Source organism: Narcine bancroftii, chromosome 2 (assembly GCF_036971445.1).
Source record: "Narcine bancroftii isolate sNarBan1 chromosome 2, sNarBan1.hap1, whole genome shotgun sequence".
In the NCBI taxonomy this organism is placed as follows: domain Eukaryota; kingdom Metazoa; phylum Chordata; class Chondrichthyes; order Torpediniformes; family Narcinidae; genus Narcine; species Narcine bancroftii.
In genome coordinates, this window is record NC_091470.1 from 55,080,399 (window position 1) to 55,100,040 (window position 19,642).

General features: G+C 42.3%; 1 long non-coding RNA gene across 4 annotated transcripts in view; it reads right to left on the minus strand.

Annotated features, from left to right (window-relative positions):
* Window positions 1-15,019, minus strand: part of LOC138753561 (uncharacterized) — a 35,354-nt gene extending 20,335 nt beyond the window's left edge. For all 4 annotated transcript variants that reach the window (XR_011351255.1, XR_011351253.1, XR_011351256.1 and 1 more), the window contains exons 1-3: window positions 14,907-15,019; window positions 13,774-13,905; window positions 1,593-1,710 (exon numbers count right to left, since the gene is read on the minus strand). This is a non-coding gene — a long non-coding RNA (uncharacterized lncRNA). The remainder of the gene's footprint in view (window positions 1-1,592; window positions 1,711-13,773; window positions 13,906-14,906) is intronic.
* Window positions 15,020-19,642: the final 4,623 nt, after the last annotated feature.

Genomic DNA, 19,642 nt, shown 5'->3' on the forward strand with positions numbered 1-19,642 from the left:
TTGGTCATCCCGCCCCCCTGCTGCCAAATTGTTGATCTGTGAAATTCCCTGCAGAAAGCACTCCATCTTTCTCTTCCTGCTATGATTCTCTTCAAAACTTTGGCCAGGTTTTTCAGTCACCTGCCGTTCTATCTTATCTTCAGTTTTTATTTAATAATATAGATGCCGTAAAGCTATTTTTTCTAGTTATTTAAGGAAAAGGAGAGTATTCCAACACATTCCTGGCTTGTGTTTTAACTTTGCTGGTAAGATGTTTTGAATTCTTGCCCATCTATTTAATGAGGTCACGCCCATAGTGGTTTCAGGTAGGTAGAGCCTGACATTGAACCTTCATGTGAAGTATTGATTGATTGAGATCCTCAGCCACTTTAGCTACTCTGCTGAGATGGGCTGTACATAATAAGGTTGGGGCTGGTGAATTTATAAACTGGGCCGGAGGTATGGATTTGTTTATTTTTTTAAAAGAGGGGTGCAGAGTGCTCTCATGTGGTGAAACTAAATTTAGGAAGACTACTGTAAGAAGCTTGGTAGTTTGACTGAAGGTGATAAGAGTGAGAAAGAAAGTCTGAGGATATGGTACAAATTGGAAAAAACAGGAGGAAGTTCAAATTGATGACATTTTGTTTAAATGCACAAAGCATGCATCTTATGGACAGAGTAAAGTCACAAATGGAAATAAACAGATGTGAGCTAATTGCCATCTTAGAATGTTATTTAAGAGCTTAAGACGTCGGTCAGTTGACCTCTTGCTCCACTTCAAAGGTTCCTTTGCAAAGGTTCTTTTTACTGTAATAGTACATTAAAAATATACATGATATTGTGTGATGCAAAGCAGGTAAAGAATCACCTTGAGTTTTGCCTGAACCCCTAACAATAGGAGAAAGAGAAGCAAAAGAGAACCCCTTCAGAGTCACTGAGTATGGATTCGCCTCCTGCGCTCCCGCAGTCTCTGCAATTGGCAACCCAAACTTCAGATCGAAGCCTCCTATACCATCAGGAAGCCATCATCGCCCAAGGCCCCTTTGGGGGCCCTTCTTGCCCTCAATGCCCTCTCAAATCCTGGTTCCTGCAGCCATTCTGGGTCGAAGAGTCACTGGTCCATTGCCGTGGTCACCATCCTGCAGGGTCGTTCACTGTGCCTCAATGGGGTGGGGGGAGCAGATTGGAGAGGGGGATGTTCTCATTTCTGGTTCCATCCACTGGTGCACTACTAGAGTCTGCTACCCCTTGTGGTTTGCTACCAAGCATAGGATCCACTATCTCGAGCGCAGACCTCTGTTGCAGGATTTTTTTTTAATGTCTCATTTAGCAGGCTTTTTCCCTTGTACTTCCAGTGTTTGTCGCTAGCTTAATTTTGTTTCTGTTCACTCTTTAGTATCAGGCTATTGGCAGGCAATTTGATGAAGTCAGTATCACTCTATGTCTTAGGGGTGTGATTAGACTTTCTAAGAGTTGATCATTATATCCACTTAGGCAGCACATCCTTGCCATTTGTCAACTTAGGACTGGATGTTGCCCATGTCTTGGGATCAGACAATTTAATTACATATGGCTACGCAAATAAAATTGAAAAGCACTTCATCTATTCTAACCTTGCAATGAAAATGTCATTGATTAAAGCAGAGTAAGATGTCTGGGCCTGTAACACTCCTAGGCTACTATTGTATTGCTTCAAATGACCCCAATTTCAATAAATTGTTCAATCAGCATCTGTGGAGAAACAAAAATAGCATATTGAGGTGGTGATCTTCCATCGGAACTAAAACATGAGCTCTGTTTCTTTCACTGCTATACCTGCTGAGTGATCCAGAATTTGAGTTTTTCAATTCAGATTTCCAATATCAATATTTTTATTTTGCTTTTTTTTAAAAAAATTCTCAGTTCTACTGTTTATCTGAAATTGAACGCAACCTTTTTCCTGAGAGACTGCTTATCATTGCTTCTTGGAGATGAGTTCCAAACTTGAATTCCACTGTAACTGGCATTAGAAACAATGGTTTCATGCCAGAAGTAAATCACAAAAATCTGCAGACACTGTGGATGAAGTAAAAACACAAATGCTGGAGAAACTCAGCAGGTCAAACAGTGTCCTTTATGTACCAAAGGTAAAAAATACGTAACAGACGTTTTGGGCTTGAGCCCTTCATCAAAGTATGAGAAAATGCTGCAGCCGTCCGAACAAAAGAGTGGGGGTGGGGGGTTAGCAAAGGCAGGAGAAAAGAGGGAGGGGAAAGCAGCAATGAGGGAGAGGAGGGACGGCTGAGTGAGTGGAATAACTGGAAAGACAGGAAAGGGGGAGGTGAAAGAAAAGGTGAGCAGGTTTAGTGGAAAGCAGTAAAGTCAATGTTCATGCCATCTGGCTGGAGGGTGCCCAGACACCAAAATAAGGTGTTGTTCCTCCAATTTGTGGGTGGTCTTGGTGGGACAGTACACAAGGCCATGGACAGATGTGAGCACGGGAGTGGCACTCAGAATTGAAATGGATGTCCACTGGTAACTTGTTGAGCACAGCGAGAAGGTGCTGAGCGAAGTGATTTCCCAAACTGAGGCAGGTCCCTCCAATGTAGAGAATGCCACAAAGGGACCACTGGATGCAGTAAGTAAGCCCTCTAGATGTACAAGTGAAGTACTGATTCACTTGAAAGGCCTGTTGGGGCCCCCGGATTGTGGTGAGGGAGGAAGTGTGGGCGCAGCTGTTGCACCTTGTGCGGGCATGGGGAAGGTACCAGAGGTGCGATGGGTGGGGATGGATGAGTGCACGAGGGAATCACGGAGGGAGCAGTCCCTGTGGAAGGCCGAGAGGGGAGGAGAAGGAAAAATATGACTGGTGGTGAGATCCTGGGGTAAGTGCCAGAAATTCTGACGGATAATGTGTTGGATGTGGAGGATGGTGGGCTGGTTGATGAGAATGAGGGGATTCTATGTTTGTTGCATCTGGGGCCAGGGCAGATGAGTGGAAAATGGAGGAGATGCAGGTGAGGGCTGAGTTGATAGTGGTGGAGGTGAAGCCATGTTTGTGGAAGAAGGCAGAGACTTTGAAATTGGGAGAAGGAGATGGAATCCTTGTAGGGTTTCAAGGTGTGAGGAAGTGTAGTCAAGGTGTGGGTGTTGGAGGGTTTGTAGTATGTTGGTGGAAATTTGTCTCCTGAGATGGAGAGATCCAGGAAGTGGAGTATGTTATCGGAGATGGACCAGATGAGTTTGAGATCAGGGTGGAAGTTGGACGCGAAGTGGATGAAGTTGACAAGCTCATCGCAGGTGCGTGAGGTAGCCCCGATGCAGTCTTTGATATACTAGTGAAAGAGTTGGGAGAGGTCTTACCTGTGTAGGCTTGCTGAATGGATTGCTTCACAAAGCCCACAAACAGGTAGGCATAGCTGGGACCCATGCAAGTACCCATGGATACTCCTTTGATTTGGAGGAAGTGGTATGAATTAAAGGAGAAGTTACTTAGAAAGAGGACAAGTTCTGCCAGGTGGAGAAGAGTGGTGGTAGAGGGTGACTGGTTAGGTCTTTGTCCAGGAAGAAGTAAAGTGTTTTCAGACCTTCTGTGTGGGGGATAGAGGTATAAAGGGATTGGGCATCCATCGTGAAGATGAGGTGGTCCGGTTTTGGGAATCTGATGTCGTTGAGAAGATAGAGGGCATGTGAAGTGTCATGGATGTATGTGAGAAGGGATTGGACCAGGGAGAAAAGATAGTTCATGTCAAGGTTGAAATAGCTAAACTGGAAATACCACTATCTGTGATGTGTAACATTTGAAAACTTTCTCATGGAAGAATGAGAAACATGGAAAATATGAAGCTTCTTGTGTGAAAAAGAACCAAGATATCACAACATGATGGCTCAGAACTTGTGTGGAGCCTCTTAAATTCAAACTTAGAGCACGTGGAATATAATGCAATGCACTGACATGGACTGAGAATTAATTTGCAAACAGAATAAATGGATCCTTCGAAGGTTAGGATATTGTGACTGGGAGATTACTGCAGGAATCTAATACAGTCCTTGCTATTCAGAATCTATATCAAATATTTGACCAAGGAGATCAAATTTAATATGTCCAAGTGTGATGTTACTAAACTAGTTGGGAATATAATTAAGATGGAAGATGTACAAGCTGAATGAGTGGATGAGAACATGACAGATAGAATACAAGTTGAGAGGAGTGAGGATATCCACTCTGCACATAACAGAAAGACAGCGAGGCACAAAGTAGTGTTGATGGTATATTGACCTTTATTGCAAGAGTTCTCGATTACAGGAGTAAGGGAGCACTATTGCAATGGTGCAGGGCCATGAGACTACATATGGTGTATTGTATACCATTTTGGTCTTCTAACCTAAGTAAAGATATACTTGCCATTGATCAGCAATTCACTCACTAGTCTGGTTCTAGGGATGGTAAGCTTGCCATATGAGGAGAGGTGAAAGTTAGACCTACATTCTCTAGAGATTGAAGACTGGGAGGTCAATGTAAGGCTTAAAAAAAATCCTAAAGTGCTTGACCAGTTGGATGAAGGGAGGCCACAGGCTATTTATAACTTAATTGAGACATTTCTTCACTCAGATTGGTGAAATCTCTGTCCCAGAGAGCTCTGGAAACACAATTCTTGTGTCTATTTGAAATGTACTTGCATGGATTTCTGGGCATAAATCTAGGAATGTGAAGAGAGTGTGAAGATTAGTATGGGGTAGATCAGGGGTGTCAAACTCAAATTCACGGAGGGCCAAAATTAAAAACTTGGACTAAGTCGAGGGACGAACTAAATATTTATTGAAAATTTTCAACAACATCTGCATGTTTTCTCTTCTTTCAACATATGTAATGTTAAACTTTTTCTTATTAAAATAAATGTTTAATAATAGTTTTGGATAAACTCTTTACAGAAGCATTAACAAATGAGAAATAAACTATTCAATAAATAATATTTCTCTATAGAGGATTTGTCAAATGTTGCTAGTGTGCTGTCGAATAGTAAAATCTGAGGGCTATTGAGAATGTGGGAGAAAAACATGATTCCTGAAACAATCAAATGGGTGACTGATTGTGGGCATGAACTCTAGCAGGGTTATTTGCCATGCCCTTTTTCCATTGGTACAGATATCCTTTGATTTACACACTTTTCAAGTTTTATACCTAATGAGCTTGTATCCAGGTGCAGGACCATTTTTAACCAGGAATATATTTATCACTGTGACATGAAACTATTGGAAGATAGTTTTATCCTGAGATTAAAGTTCATAATACTTACTCAGGCCTGTGTGCGGGAGGGCGGGGTTTGCGGGCAATCAGGTTGGACAACGACAGCGCGGGGGCATCGGCTCTCGCTGCAGGGCGGAATCTCGGCAGATCAGCGGCCCCGTCACCGTGAGTCGCGGGTCGGCCTGCAGCAGGGAGGGGGAATGGGCAACGGTCCTAGCGAGGTCAGGCCCCCCCTGAGTTTCTGCCGGACCCCCCTTGACCTGCTGAGTTTCTCCTGGACCCCCCTTGACCTGCTAAGTTTCTGCCGGACCCCACTTGACCTGATGAGTTTCTCCCGGACCTCCCTTGACCTGCTGAGTTTCTCCCAGACCCCCCTTGACCTGCTGTTTCTCCCGGACCCCCTTCCCTTGACCTTCTGAGTTTCTCCTGGACCCCTCCCCCTTGACCTGCTGAGTTTCTCTCAGACCCCCCTTTGACCTGCTGAGTTTCTCCCGGACCCCCCTTGACCTGCTGAGTTTCTGCCGGACCCCCCTTGACCTGCTGAGTTTCTACCGGACCCCCCTTGACCTGCTGAGTTTCTCCCTTCTGGTGTTTTTACAAGAACCACAGACTTTCGCTCATACATTGATGAGGGGGATCAAGGGACAAACATTGTCAGGTACCTCTCTGCTGGATAAAGGATACGGTTTAACCCGCTGAGTTTCTCCAGTGTTGGGTTTTCACGAGGTAGAGTCAAAGGGCCGAAGGGCCTGTTTCTGATCTGTAATGTTCTACGGACCCTGCTCTTCTTTCCGTGCCGGTGTCCCAGGACCTTTCCAAGGCAGTCTCCGCGGTCAGGACCACGCTGGGATCCCGGTCAGCGGTGGAGGAGCAGGTGAGCGTGGCTAATCCCGATCCAGCCCACGCCACTCCCGAGATTGGCGAGGGGTTCCACCCTACCTTCCCGACCAGCCTCGCTCTCCACGTGTACTCCGGGCACCCTCCGGTGGGAAGACGCAGGGCGGCCGGCGCCCCCATCGCCCGGCGGGGAGCCCCAGTCTTCCCTCCGGCGTCCCAACTCCATCTGCAGCTCCAAGAAACGCTGTGCCACCGGGGTTCTGGGCGCTGGGAAGCGGCCTTGGCTTCCCCTGACACCAGCCAGGCCGCGCTGCGGTAGGGGTGTGGGCGGGGGGACACGACAGCGTGTTTATAAAACCACCCACCACTACTTTTCAAGGACCAGGATTTTTCTCTCTCTCTCACCCTGGGACACAGCGGTTACTGTGCATGCGTTATACTGGCGCGGCGGCCAGCGGGCCACCTCTAATACATTTTTGATATGATCTTGTGGGCCAAATATAATTATATCGCGGGCCAGAGTTTGACATGTGTGGGGTAGATGATCAGCCATAATCCCATTGAAAGGTGGAGGAGACTTGAAGTTGGTGATGTACCTCTGCATTCTATTTATTAAAATGATATGTAACTAAAATATCTAGGTCTATTGGCTGTTTGCTGGCTGAAACAATCTGAGGGTTAAGCTATAATGCCCTATATGATGGATGGTCCTCAAAGGATGCAAATGGATTTGAGTGGATGAAAACAAACCCATAGTGTATCTTCTCCAAATCCTTCACAGGCAGTTTGGCACTTTCACCAGTGTTTGGTCTATAATGGCACTAACATTCAATTTTTTTTAAATGATAGCAATTTTAAAATTCTAAAGCAACTTATTTTTAACTTTCTTCATTGCAGTGTACTATCAACATTGGAAATTGAAAAGCTCATGGATCCCATTGGGATTAACCTGGTGCAGAATCTAACAGCAGATGACTCATCAAGTGAAGCTGAAATGTTATCAAATTTGTCCCATTGTCAGATAGAAGTGTCAAGACAGCTGAATAAAAGGTTAAAGTAATAGAATTTCTTTTAAAGAGCATCTCATGGAGAAAAGAGTGAATGTTTAGGAGGGGATTCCAGGCTAAATTAGCTTCCAGGATACTTGAATTACATAGTAAAAATCAGTAGATCCAGATCAAGATGATCCAAATGCAATGTATGCCTACAAATGGTATCGGGGTATACGATAAGATAGGAAAAGTCCGAAATAAATACTTTGCTTCAGCGTTCTCCAAGATGGATCTTGATCAGTGTGAGGTCAGAATAGGACAAGCTTGAAAAGGAGAAACATTCAAATAGTTAGGTCCCCGGGACCAGACGAGATATACCCCAGGAAGTGAGGCAAGTGGTTTCTGTGATGTTGGCAATTATCTTGGCATCATCCCTGGCCACAGGGGAGGTACTGAAGGATTGGAAAATGGCAAATGTGGTTCCCATGTTTAACAAAGGGAGATCCTGGGAATTATAGACTAGTGAATCATACATCAGTAATGGGAAAACTATTGGAGAGGATTCTTGGGGACAGGATTTACGAGCATTTAGAGAGGCATTTTCTTCTCAGGGATAGCCAGCTCTGAGAGGGACACATTATGCCTTTGAAGCCAAAGTGAGTGTTGTTGTGGAAATAACGAAACCAATGATGAAAGCAAAGTGTTAGAGATAACATTGATGGATTTTAGTAAGGCGTTCGACAAGTTTGCCCTTGCTTAGACAATCAGGAAGTAGTGTTCCATGGAATCCATTGAATCTTGGCTGTGTGCATTCAGATATGGCTTGCCTACAGAAAGCAGATGGTAGTGGTAGATGGAATGTTTTCTGCCTGGAGGTCAGTGACTAGTGGAGTTCTACAGGAATCTGTTCTGGGATGCCTACACTTTGTGATTTTTAGAAGTGACCTGCTCGAAGAAGTAGAAGAATGTGTCAGTAAGCTTCCAGATGATATAAAGGTTGGAGGTGTTGTGGATAATGTAGAAGGTTGTCGTGGATTGCCACAGGATATAAGATGCAGAGTAGGGTGGAAAGGGGCCAGATGGAGTACAATCTGTTGAAGTGATGCAGTTTGGAAGATTAAATTTGAGGGTGGTTAATGGCACAAGAACAGGGACCTTGGTGACTAAATCCCTAGATCTCTCAAGTTTGCTGTGCTGGTAGTTTGGGTAAGGTTTGGGGTGTGGTGGCCTTCATTAGTCAGGGGATTGAGTTCAAGAGCCATGAGGTAATGTTGCAACTATCTAAAACTCTGGTTAGATCCCTCTGAGAATATTGTGTTCAGTTCTGGTCGCCTCATTACAGGAAGGATGTGAACATTTGGAGCGGATGCAGAGATGAGATTTACCAGGATGTTGTCTGGATTGGAGAATGTGTTTTCTGAGGCAAGTTTAACAGATCTCTGGCTTTTCTTTTTAGAGAAAGGAACTTTCAATTTAGTCCAGAAAGGTGACTTAATAGAGGTATACAAGGTTCAGAGAGGCATAGATAGGGTGGACATCCAGCAAATTTTTTTCCCCAGGATGACTAGCAAATACCAGAGGACATCAGTATAAGGCAAGCGGAGAAAAATTTAGGTGAGTCGTCAGGAATATGTTTTCTTTTTAATATAGAGTAGTGGGTTCCTGGAATGCATTGTTGAAAGTGATGGTGGAGGCTGGTACAATTGGGACATTTCAAGTACTCTTAGACAAGCACGTGGAGGCAAGGAAAATGAGGTTATGGATATGAGGTGGGGAAGGTTTAGATTGGGGTGGGCAACCTATGGCCAGCAGACTGGCTGGATATGCAGTTTCCCCTCTCTGATGAGGCTCCTTCCCCCCCCCTTTGTGCGGCTCCTCCCACCCTACCCCATGTGTGCCTCCCCCAGTGCACGGATAGTGGCTGGTCATCTTGTTCACATCAGTCTTCTCAGGAAGTGCAGTTGGGCCTTCCTGATAAGTGAAATGTTCAGTATAGATCACTTCTTAAGTGGACTCTGGGGAACTTGGTTCTCTCTTCTCTCTCCATTACTGAGCTATTAATGTGTAGTGGAAAGCAGTTGTCCCTGGACCTCTTGCAGTCCACAATTAACTCCTTTGTCTTGTCTGTGTTGAAACTCAGGTTGTTATTCTCGCACCATTCCACCCATTTTTCCCACCTCTAGAGCAACATCATAGTTGCTGATGAGGCCTTCTACTGTCATCTGCAAACTTGATGACTGTTGGAGCTGCATCTAGTGTTGCATTTGTGAGTCAATAGCGTGAATGAGAGTGGGCTGAGATGCACCAGTGCTCAATATGATGGTGCTCAATGTTCTGCTGCCAACCCACATAGTCTGGTCTTTCTGTTGGGAAGCTCAGAATCCAGTTACTGGATCTTCATACATGGATAAATTTCCAGAAATTAAATTTATATAACTCTTATCCTTTTTTAATGAAAATGCCAAGGTAAATTCTGGAAATCTATAAAGCACTTACAATTATTGTGACTTTAGGGATGTTTAGTTGATGGTATTTAATGGTGTGCATTTAACATCACAAAGAGAAATCATGTCTTTTACCATGATATTAAGAGTTGTTTATTGCCCAATTAATGTTCTTTCATTAGCTTTAGGAACTCTAATTTTCCTAGAGTTCAATTTAATGCTGTAAACCATGAGGGCAAACCAGTATCTGGCACCAAAAACCATTTCCTGTCTGCAATGAAAGAAAACTCACTGGCTTGTTGTCTAACATCAAGGTTAATGAAAGGTTTGCTCTATTAGAATTTTCTGTAAGATCTATGCCCTCTCCATGAGAACCTTAATTTAGTATTAAACAAACTACTGTTACAACTGGGCACATGGCCATATTGTACTGATATATATTTATTCTGGAATACTGCTTTTCAAATGGCAATCTTAATCGGAGGACAGGTTTGTAAACTAAAAACATTGGACATTGATTCTCTTTCCAAGCTGTCTAAATGAGGGCAGAACAAGACCAGATCATTCTAACTTTACCAATGATTCCAATTGGAACTGTACGTGTTCAAACGTTGAAATTGAAATAACTAAATTCTTCACATCCACGCTAGTCTTACTGAGATGCCTCGATATGGGAGTTTCTCTTTGGACCCTGCATCGGATTCTCCTCTGATTCCAGCACTGAATTCGAGACCTCATATACTTCAATGGGGATTGTAAGGCAAAGATTAGGGGGAAAAATTACTTAATTATTTTGTTTTAGTTTGTGTTTCTTCACAATTATTTTTAAACCGTTTTAATTATTTTAATTTGGTTTAAAATCTGAAGAGGATTGAAGAGTTTTACAGCCTGCATTACCCCCCCCCCCCCCCCCCACCAAATCCCTACCTTTTTGCTGGCTGCGAAAAACCTATTGACATCATTTGGAAAGTGGTCCTCAACTCCTCATTATCCAAGGATCAGCTGCTGACCAGAACACATTTAAGTCGGGATTGGGTAGCACTTATGAAATTTGTGCTGTACACCATCAATTCAGGTGTTCCTGGGAGGAAATGAGTGGTGATTCCAGGGGAGTTGAGCCAATGGAAGCATTATTCATTCAATATAAGTTTCACAACTCACTCTCAAGTTCAATCCCTTGCATTCCAACATGTGCAGAGCAATTCATTTTACTAACGGTTGTAAACCTGATAAATCCAACACTACCATGATGACCATAAATCTTTGTTACTTTGGGAATCCACAACCAGGCTGCACAAGAAAAAAAATTGTTTATAATTTTGAATTTTATTAAATGATTTCAATCAGGCATCTGCTGTTCCAGTATCTGCATTTGAGGTAATTCTGAATTGTGAAATATTGTGACAAACCTCTGCTGGTGAATAATCCTTTCAAAAGTTGGGCAATGGCTAAGACTCAGTATCTATAATACCAGAATATTGAAGAGAGCCAAAGAAGAATATCCATGAATATATTGTTGCTTAAAGAGGAGGCAGAAATTACCAACAAAATCTCTTAATTGGAGCGACAGTATATTTGGTCCATTTTAATTCTGTAATATTTTATAAGAATTTTATATAATATTTAAAATGGTTTTATATCCTGGATCTTAGACAAAATATTGATAATGTTCTCTCATTGATTTGATGACATTATTCCCAATTCAATTATAAATAATAGATAATTATCTCCAAGATAGGTAACTTTATCAGTGTTAGGAGGACACTGGTTTAGTGGTCATGTTACTGAGCTAGTAGCCAAACTCCCTGGATCATTGGTCCAGGCAGCATGTTCAAAGCCCACCAAACCAACTGGGAGCATATTTAACTAATTAGACAAATCATACATTAAAACTGTAATGTCAGTAAAAGTGACAATAAAATCTTTTGTAAGACCTCAGATTCCTAGAGCTATTCTGTTCCATTCCATTCTTATAGCTATGCTGATGACCAGACATGCCACACCAATGCTTCTCTCTCTTCCATGGTTGCACAGGTCCCAATGCATCTGCCCCATTTCCTGCTCTCATCCCCTCCCCTCTCTGCCAGAAAAAGGAATTTGTCCAAGAACCATTAGCTTCTGAATACAACAGATCATTTTCTGTAATATTTACCACATTCACTAAGATTTCGGCATCTGTAAAATTCCAGCCCCAGACACATCTTTCCTTTCCCTTTCAGCATTGCAAAGAAACTATACCCTTCATGACTCCCTGGTTCATTCTTCCATCTCTCCCAATCACTTTATCTTACAGAGTGCAGTTGATACAGCACCTTGCCTTATCCCACCATCCAGAGATCAGAAAATCCCTTGCAGGTAAAGCAGCAAATCACCTGCACTTCTTCCAACTTGATACTTCATATTTGGTATGAATTATGTCATTTCCTCGACACAAGAGGAAATACCATTGGTCAGTACGGGCTCGTGGGCCAGAAGGGCCTGCTATAGTGCTGTATCTCTAATAATAATTTTTTAAAACTTAAGTAGATTTGGAAATCATTTTGTTAGACACCATGCTCATTTTCAAGGTTGATTTTGAGCTTCCAGATGCCTGTCACTTTTATTCTCCATCCAACAGCTATTGTGAATTATCTGCCTTTGGCCTTCAACAAAGCGCAATGCAAACTCAAAGAGTAATGCTTCATCTTCTGTTCCAGTGCGTTGCAGCCCTTGAAACTTCATATTGTTTTCAGTAATTTCAGGTAACCATATAACAATTACAGTACGGAAACAGGCCATCTCGGCCACTCTGGTCCGCACCAATTTAAGTGAACTCCACTAGTCCCACCTACCTGCTCCCTCTCCATAACCCTCCAATCCCCTCACATCCATGTACTTATCCAACCTTCTGGAAGGACAGCATGAAGATGCTCATGTGACCGAGCAAACAGAAGTCTTCAGTCAGGTTTCTAATATTACTCAGTCAGTGGAAGATTTCATCACCTCTCCCACCACTTTACATCACAATCTCATTTAAATGGATATGAATAACCTCAGCTGGGGTGACTTACTATTCACACAAACATGTTTAAGTCCCATGAGTTAAAATATTTATCGAATGAGCAGTCATGAATTGTTTTCTTTCCATTTTTATCTTCGCATAATTCAGAGCTCATTTCATTTGTAGACAAGTCTTCCCACTACAGCAGTCAACTGTCCATCGCAGAGGTCACCAACCTAAAAAAACGGACAAAACTCTGCCATTTCTGGGGGGGTGGTGGGGGTGGGGGGGGTTGCGTGTAGCGCCATTATGGCGGCATTGCTACTCCCAAGAGGCATTGAACCGGCCATGTGACATCGGTGCACGATTACAGCGCGTGATTCTGGCTTTTAAAAGGTTGCACGGGTGTTGCAGAGTAGATATGTTCGATTCACTCTTTTAAAAAAAACCCTTTTCTGATTATTTTGTCATGTCCACTGTGATTCCAGTGGCCAGAAACCCTTCAAAAGAACATTGATGGTGTGTGACGGCTTAATATTTGAGGCAGGCAAGAATTATGAGGACTTGTACCTGTCTTAGACATATGATAGGATTCTTGCCTTCTGCCCTCCTACAGAGTTTGTACCCAGTGTGTGATCCTCGACTTAGCTTCTTCTGGCCTTGTGTGGGGAGGCCAGTAGGCACATAAAGAGACACCACTAGCGTAGTCTGGCACCCTCATCATCAAGAAAAACAGAAGCAAGAGTGTCCATTCAAAGACACACAGGAGTAACTAGTCATTCGTGTTTGTGTCAGAACTGACCTGGTTGATACAGTCTGTGACATTAATTCTGTTTTTCTCTCTCTACAGATGGTGCCAGATTGGCTGAATATTTTCAACATTCTTATTACTAGATTAACAGCAACTTTTATGCTTTGGATTTCACTATTTCAGCATGTTTTTACTTGTTTCCATCATTCTACTCCAAATTATACTTGTTCAGACAAGCATTCATCATCTTTTAGACAATATCAACAGAATTCCTGTCACCTGGATGGATGATCTTGGTTTCAGTCCTACCACTGGCATTCACTTTCTGTGTTGAGGTGATCTTCCTTTGATGGCTGGAGTCACAATTTGGCCTGTTTCTCATGTTTCACATGGAACAGGTGGCCACAACTTCTCTGCCTTGTCCTCAAGCTTTTGAGGGTCAGTTCAGGATTGCTGAAGCTGAGATATTTTGCAAAATCCTATTTGCTTCATTTTGTAGATTGTGTTGATCTGTAACAGCACTGATTTACCACAGCATACAAACAAATAAAGAATATACTCACGCAAGCGCACTGTTACTCAAATGCATTGCATCGCTTACGTGGCCAGCACCACTCCCAACAAAGGTAAGTCGACAGCAGCATCCCCCACCTCTCAGTCTCTGAGAATTATGCAGAACCAATATTTTGCATGTCCTGAAGGTAGAGGTGGTTAAAGAAAAATGTATATTTTATAACCAGAAAATAAGGTAAAGGTTCCATTATTATTATGTAATACTATATTTTTTAGAATGTAACGTACATGAAATTCTTTGGCTTTTGTCTACCATAAGGCCACTTTGTCCATCCCTCCAAGTACTGACCAGGTCTGAGCCTGCTTAGCTTCTGAGATCAGACAATCTCATGCACATTCAGGCAATTAGGCAGGGTCATACTCTTGACAGGACAATATTCCCTCTTAATAAAACAGAAATTTGAAGATGTTGAAATGTTTCAATTCATAAACAATTGTGTAGTTTTTAATATATAAAGCATTAAAAAGGATTGCATTGTAGCTTTGATTTTAAATATTTTTCATGGTAAACAAAAGATATTTTCATGTTCTGCGCACTCCACTTTCAGTTTATTCTGTTCTTTTCAGATGTTGCCATTGATATTAAAATCCAGGTGAGAGTAGTTTAAATGCACTAATTGAAAGTTCAAGTTCAAATTTATTGTCAGAGAATATACATGACATCACATACAACCCTGAAATTCTTATTGCCTGCAGGCCAGGCAGAATTTCTACTTATCAGTAGTTCAAACTTTACTCAAGAAAAGGATACCATATTCAAAAGAGAGAAATGTAAACCATGAAAAAAATGTATGTAAACAAACTGGTGGGGAGAGATTTGCCTTTGTACTGGGCTCTACATCTGTCCACTACATTTTTATAGCACTTTCTGCTCTGTGGTATTGATGTTGCCATTCAGCACACTTTCCACTACACATCTGTGGAAGTTTGCCAAGGTTTACAATGTCATATCAAACCCCCGCAAACTCCTGAGGAAGTAGAAGCACTGAACGCTTTCTTCAAGACGCCATTAGTATGTTGGGTCCAACAAAGGTTCTCTGAGATAGTGACTCCCAAAAATGTATATTTTCTGACCACCTCCACCACCCCCTTGATCACTGGATTGTACAACCTTGGTTTTTACCTTCCAAAAGTCGACAACAGCTTCATGGTTTGGTAACATTAAATGAGAGATTGTGATGAGTGCACCATTCAGGAAATCTTCCTCCTGTAATATACTGATTCATCATCCCTTTGTTACACAGCCCACGACTGTGGTGTCATAAGCAAATTTATATATGGTGTTGTCATAGAGAGCCTGTGATGCTCTGTTACTGATGCAGATCATGGAGGAGATTGGGGATTGGAGGTGAGGAAATCCAGGATCCAATTACACACTGGGGTGTAGAGTCCTAGGTATTAGAATTTGCTGATCAGTTTTGAGGGGATGATGGTGTTGAATGTCAAACTATACCCAATAAGGAGCATCCTGAAGTTTGCATCCTTGCTATCCAGATGTTCCAGGGTTTTGTGTAGAGCTAGTGAGATGGTATCTGCCGTAGACATGTTGCTGCAGTAGGAAAATTGGAATCGATCCATGTCACAGCTCTGATAGGAGCTGGTATGCTCCAACACCAGCCTCTCAACATTTCATCACTGTGAATGTGAGTGCCACTGGTCAGTAGGCATTTAGGCAGGTTGCCATACTCTTCTTGGGCACCAGTACAGTTGAGGCCTGTTTGAAATACTGTAGATGAGTATCATACCATGTGGGAGTGAGACTGAAGATTTTTTTTTAATTTTTTACACAATAAACCATATTGACCAAAATACATACAGACATTTTTCTCTTGAATATATACAGTCATTTTCTCCCCTTTTCCCCCCTCCCTTCCCTCCCTCCCTCTCCCCCCTTCCCATTTATTCAAAGTTCAATCTATAAGATACATTAAATCCATTAAACAATGTTGTCACTTAATAAAATAAACAAGAAATTTTTATTTTTTACTTTTATATACTGAGTCAGTTCATTTTGTTGTCTTCTCCTGTCATTTTAGGTGGTGGAGGTTCATGGTAGGATTTCTCTATTGTATTTCATGTATGGTTCCCATATTTGTTCAAATATTGTGATTGATGATGAAAATATTGGCCAATTCGTCTGCACAGGTTTTCAGCTGGGTACTCTGTCCAGACTAGATGCTTTCATTAGGTTCACTCTCCTGAAGGCAGCCCCATATGACATTTTCTGATCCTGACAGTGGAGGATCTTTGGGGCATAGGGCTGCACAGTGGTTCTTGTTCTGGTGATCATATCAGGCATTTGGGAGTGAAGCTTTGCTGTCTCCTATTGCAGCAGATTTGGTTTTGTAGCTAATTTACCAGTAACTTACAACTTAGACCTGCAAAATCATTCCTTTGAATGTCCTATCTCTGTCATGTGACTCAGTAATGTGTGGATGCAGGGAGTTCAATTTGGATTGGTCTGGCAACAGTGCTGACCTTCTACCACTGTCTCAGTCTAGTTTTACAAGACTAGCTGGACTTGAACCAAAGATATCATGAAGACCATGGTGGACCAAGTAAAACACTTAAAAGAATAATAGAAGACACAAGTAGACCAGACTGAGGTGGGCACAAGTCTAAACAACCCCAATGGGAACATGAAATGTTTCAGAGGGGTTCTAGTGCCTATGGAGGAGAGTTGATTTTATGCAACTTTATCTAAGCTTAAAAGACCCTTGCTTAAATTTTCCTTCTGGCACAGTACAATTTTGCCCAGAGGTCCAGTTCATTATAATTGACTCCAGGTTGGTAGAATTTTTTTTAACTTAGACGTACAGCACAGTAACAGGCCATTTCAGCCCACAAGTCTGTGCAACTCAGTTTACACCTTATTAACCTACACTCCTGGTACATTTTGAACAATGGGAGGAAATCGGAGCCCCCAGAGAAACCCCATGCAGACACAGGGAGAACGTACAAACTCCTTACAGACAGCGAGGGATATGAACCCCAATCCTGCTACTGTAAAGATGTTGCACTAGAAGATTGATGATTTGGGATGCCATAAACTTGCACTTGAAATACAGTTCTGAAAATGGACTGAAGCTTGTTCATTTGAGTGTTCGCATGCCTTGCATTGAGCTGCTGCACCTAATTTGTTAAGTGAAGTATGTTGTCAGCTAGTACAACCTGACGAAACAGTGTTCTCTGGTCCTCAGTGCAAAACATGCAGACACATAGCCAGACAACACAAATAATACATATGCAGGATGTGTTTTATCTATACAAATAAATAAATATTTGCTTTGTGCAAATGAGTGTCTCGAATGGTTAGTGAGAGAAGGTCTTTTGATCATTCAGCCCGTGGGAAGAAACCGTTCCCCAGCCTGGTGGTGCAGGCTCTGATTCTTCTGTAAATCTTCCCTGACGGGAGCAAATAAAAGCTGTGTTGCTAGCAAAATGGAAAGGATGTCATTCTTCATTAAGAAAAGCAACAAAAAAATGTTTACAAAAGCAATAGATGTGGAAGCAACTGCAGACAAATCAAAGAATACAAATCACAGATTTCAGGCAATCAGAAATTTTCATAGGTATTTTGTACTTAATACTATGTTGACTGTAGCGACAAATAATAAATGGCTTTCTAGCACTGAGATCAAATGTTTTACTTTCTAATGGCCTATGGAAGGCCATCTCAGCAGCAAGGAGTCAATTCCGAAGAAGCTAGAGATAGTCATATACATCCGATCTTTGGCAGGGATTGCAGACCATTACATCCTACAAGGTGAAGCTGTGCTGAACACCATAAATGGCTGTGATGCCTAACTACCTGATGACCTGAACCCCTTTTATGCTAGCTTTGAAAATGTGAACCTGTAGAATCCCTGCAAGAGCTGATGATCATGTGATATCTGTCTCTGAAGCCAATATCAGAACATCCTTTGAGAGGGTAAACAATTGCAAGGCGTCAGGCCCTGATGGTGTACCTGTCATGGTACTTCAAATTTGTGCCAGCCAACTAGCTGGAGTGTTCATGGACATTTTCAATCTCTCATTGCTGCAGTTGGAAGTTCCCACCTGGTTCAAAGGGCATCAATTATACCAATGCCCAAGAAGTGCACAGCGAGCTGCATCAATGTCTATCGGCCAGTAGCACTCATATGATGAAATGCTTTAAGAGGTTAGTAATGACCAAAATTAACTTGCAGCCAAGGAAAGGTCTGGATCCACATACTGTAAATTGCTCCACAGCAGATGCAATATCAACCACTCTCCACTCAGCTCTGGATCACCTGGACAACAGCAACTCATTCATTGACTATAGCTCAGCTTTCAACATCATCATACCCTCAGTCCTGATCAAAAAACTCCAAACCCTGGGCCTCTGAAACTGAATCCTTGACTTCCTCATTGGAAGGCCACAGTCAGTACGAATTAGAAATGTCTCCTCACTGATGATACAAGTGTACCTCACGGATGTGTGCTTACCCCATTCCTCTACTCGCTCTACATCCATGACTAAGCACAATTCAAATGCCGTCTACAAATTTGCCTAGGGACACCATGGGCACACCAATGAGGAAGCATAAGGAGAGAGACGGATTAGTTTGTTGAGTGGTGTCACAACAACCACCTTGCATTCAATGTTAGCAAAACTAAGGATCTGATTGTGGACTTCAGGAGGGGGAAATCAGGAAATCGTGAATCAGTCCTTGTCGAGGAGTCAACAGTGGAAAGGGTTAAGAACCTCAATTCCCTTGGTGTCAACATCTCTGAAGATCTGTCCTGAGGCCTCCATGTCAATGCAATCATGAAGAAGGCTCGCCAGCGCCCATACATTGTAAGGAGTTTGAGGAGATTTGGTATGTCACCAAAGACTTGCAAATTTCTACAGGTGTGCCCTAAAGAGCATTCTGACTAGTTGCATCATTGTCTGGTATGGAGATGCCAATGCACAGGACCGGAAAAAAGACGAGAGTTGTGAACTTGGCCAGCGCCATCAGTCTTCACTCCATCGAGGACATCTACTGTTCAAGTGGCAGTAAATTAAGAAAGCATCCTTTATCCACCCAGCCTCTGCCCTCTTCACACTGTTACCATCGCACATGAGGTACAGGAGCCTGAAGACAAAAACCCAACTGCATAAGGACAGCTTCTTCCCTTCTGCCATCAGATTCTTGAATGGGCAATGAACCACAGACACTACCTCACTTATTCTTCTTTTGCACTACTTTATTGTAATTTATAGCAATATTGCATTGTTCATGACAATAAATTCTGATTCTTGCCTATGGATTGATAAGCAGTTTTTAAAAATGTGTTTATGAACTGTTTGGGTAAAGAATTACTATAATTAAAGAATGTTTATGGGCTAAATTATGATTTTTTTTTAATTGCTGAACAAAGACTAAAGATGAAGCCAGAGGATAAAAAAATAATTTCAGTAATAAACATGTATATCCTCAAATAGTTTTCATTGTTCTATTGAAGTAGCAAAAAATCTTTAGACCTATACATTACATTTTTTACTTTGTGTCCCTGTTGTATTGCAACTCATCCCATCGCTGCAATGCTGTTCCATCTGCTTGTCCTTCCACACAAACTCCATGCCAGCTGTCCCTATTGTCTGCCAATAGCCTCTTCTCCTGCCTCTTCAATTTGGTTCCCACCCCTTTGAATCTAATTTAAATGCCATTATTCCCTTTCTCCAACAGCAATAGCAAACCTTCCTGCCAGGATATTGGTTCCCCTGCTGTTCAGGTGCAACCCATCCCACTTGTACAGGTCACCCCTTTCCCAGAAAAGATTCCAATGATCCATGAACTTGAAACCTTGACCCCTGCACCATTTCCTCAGCCACTCATCTGTTTGCACTAT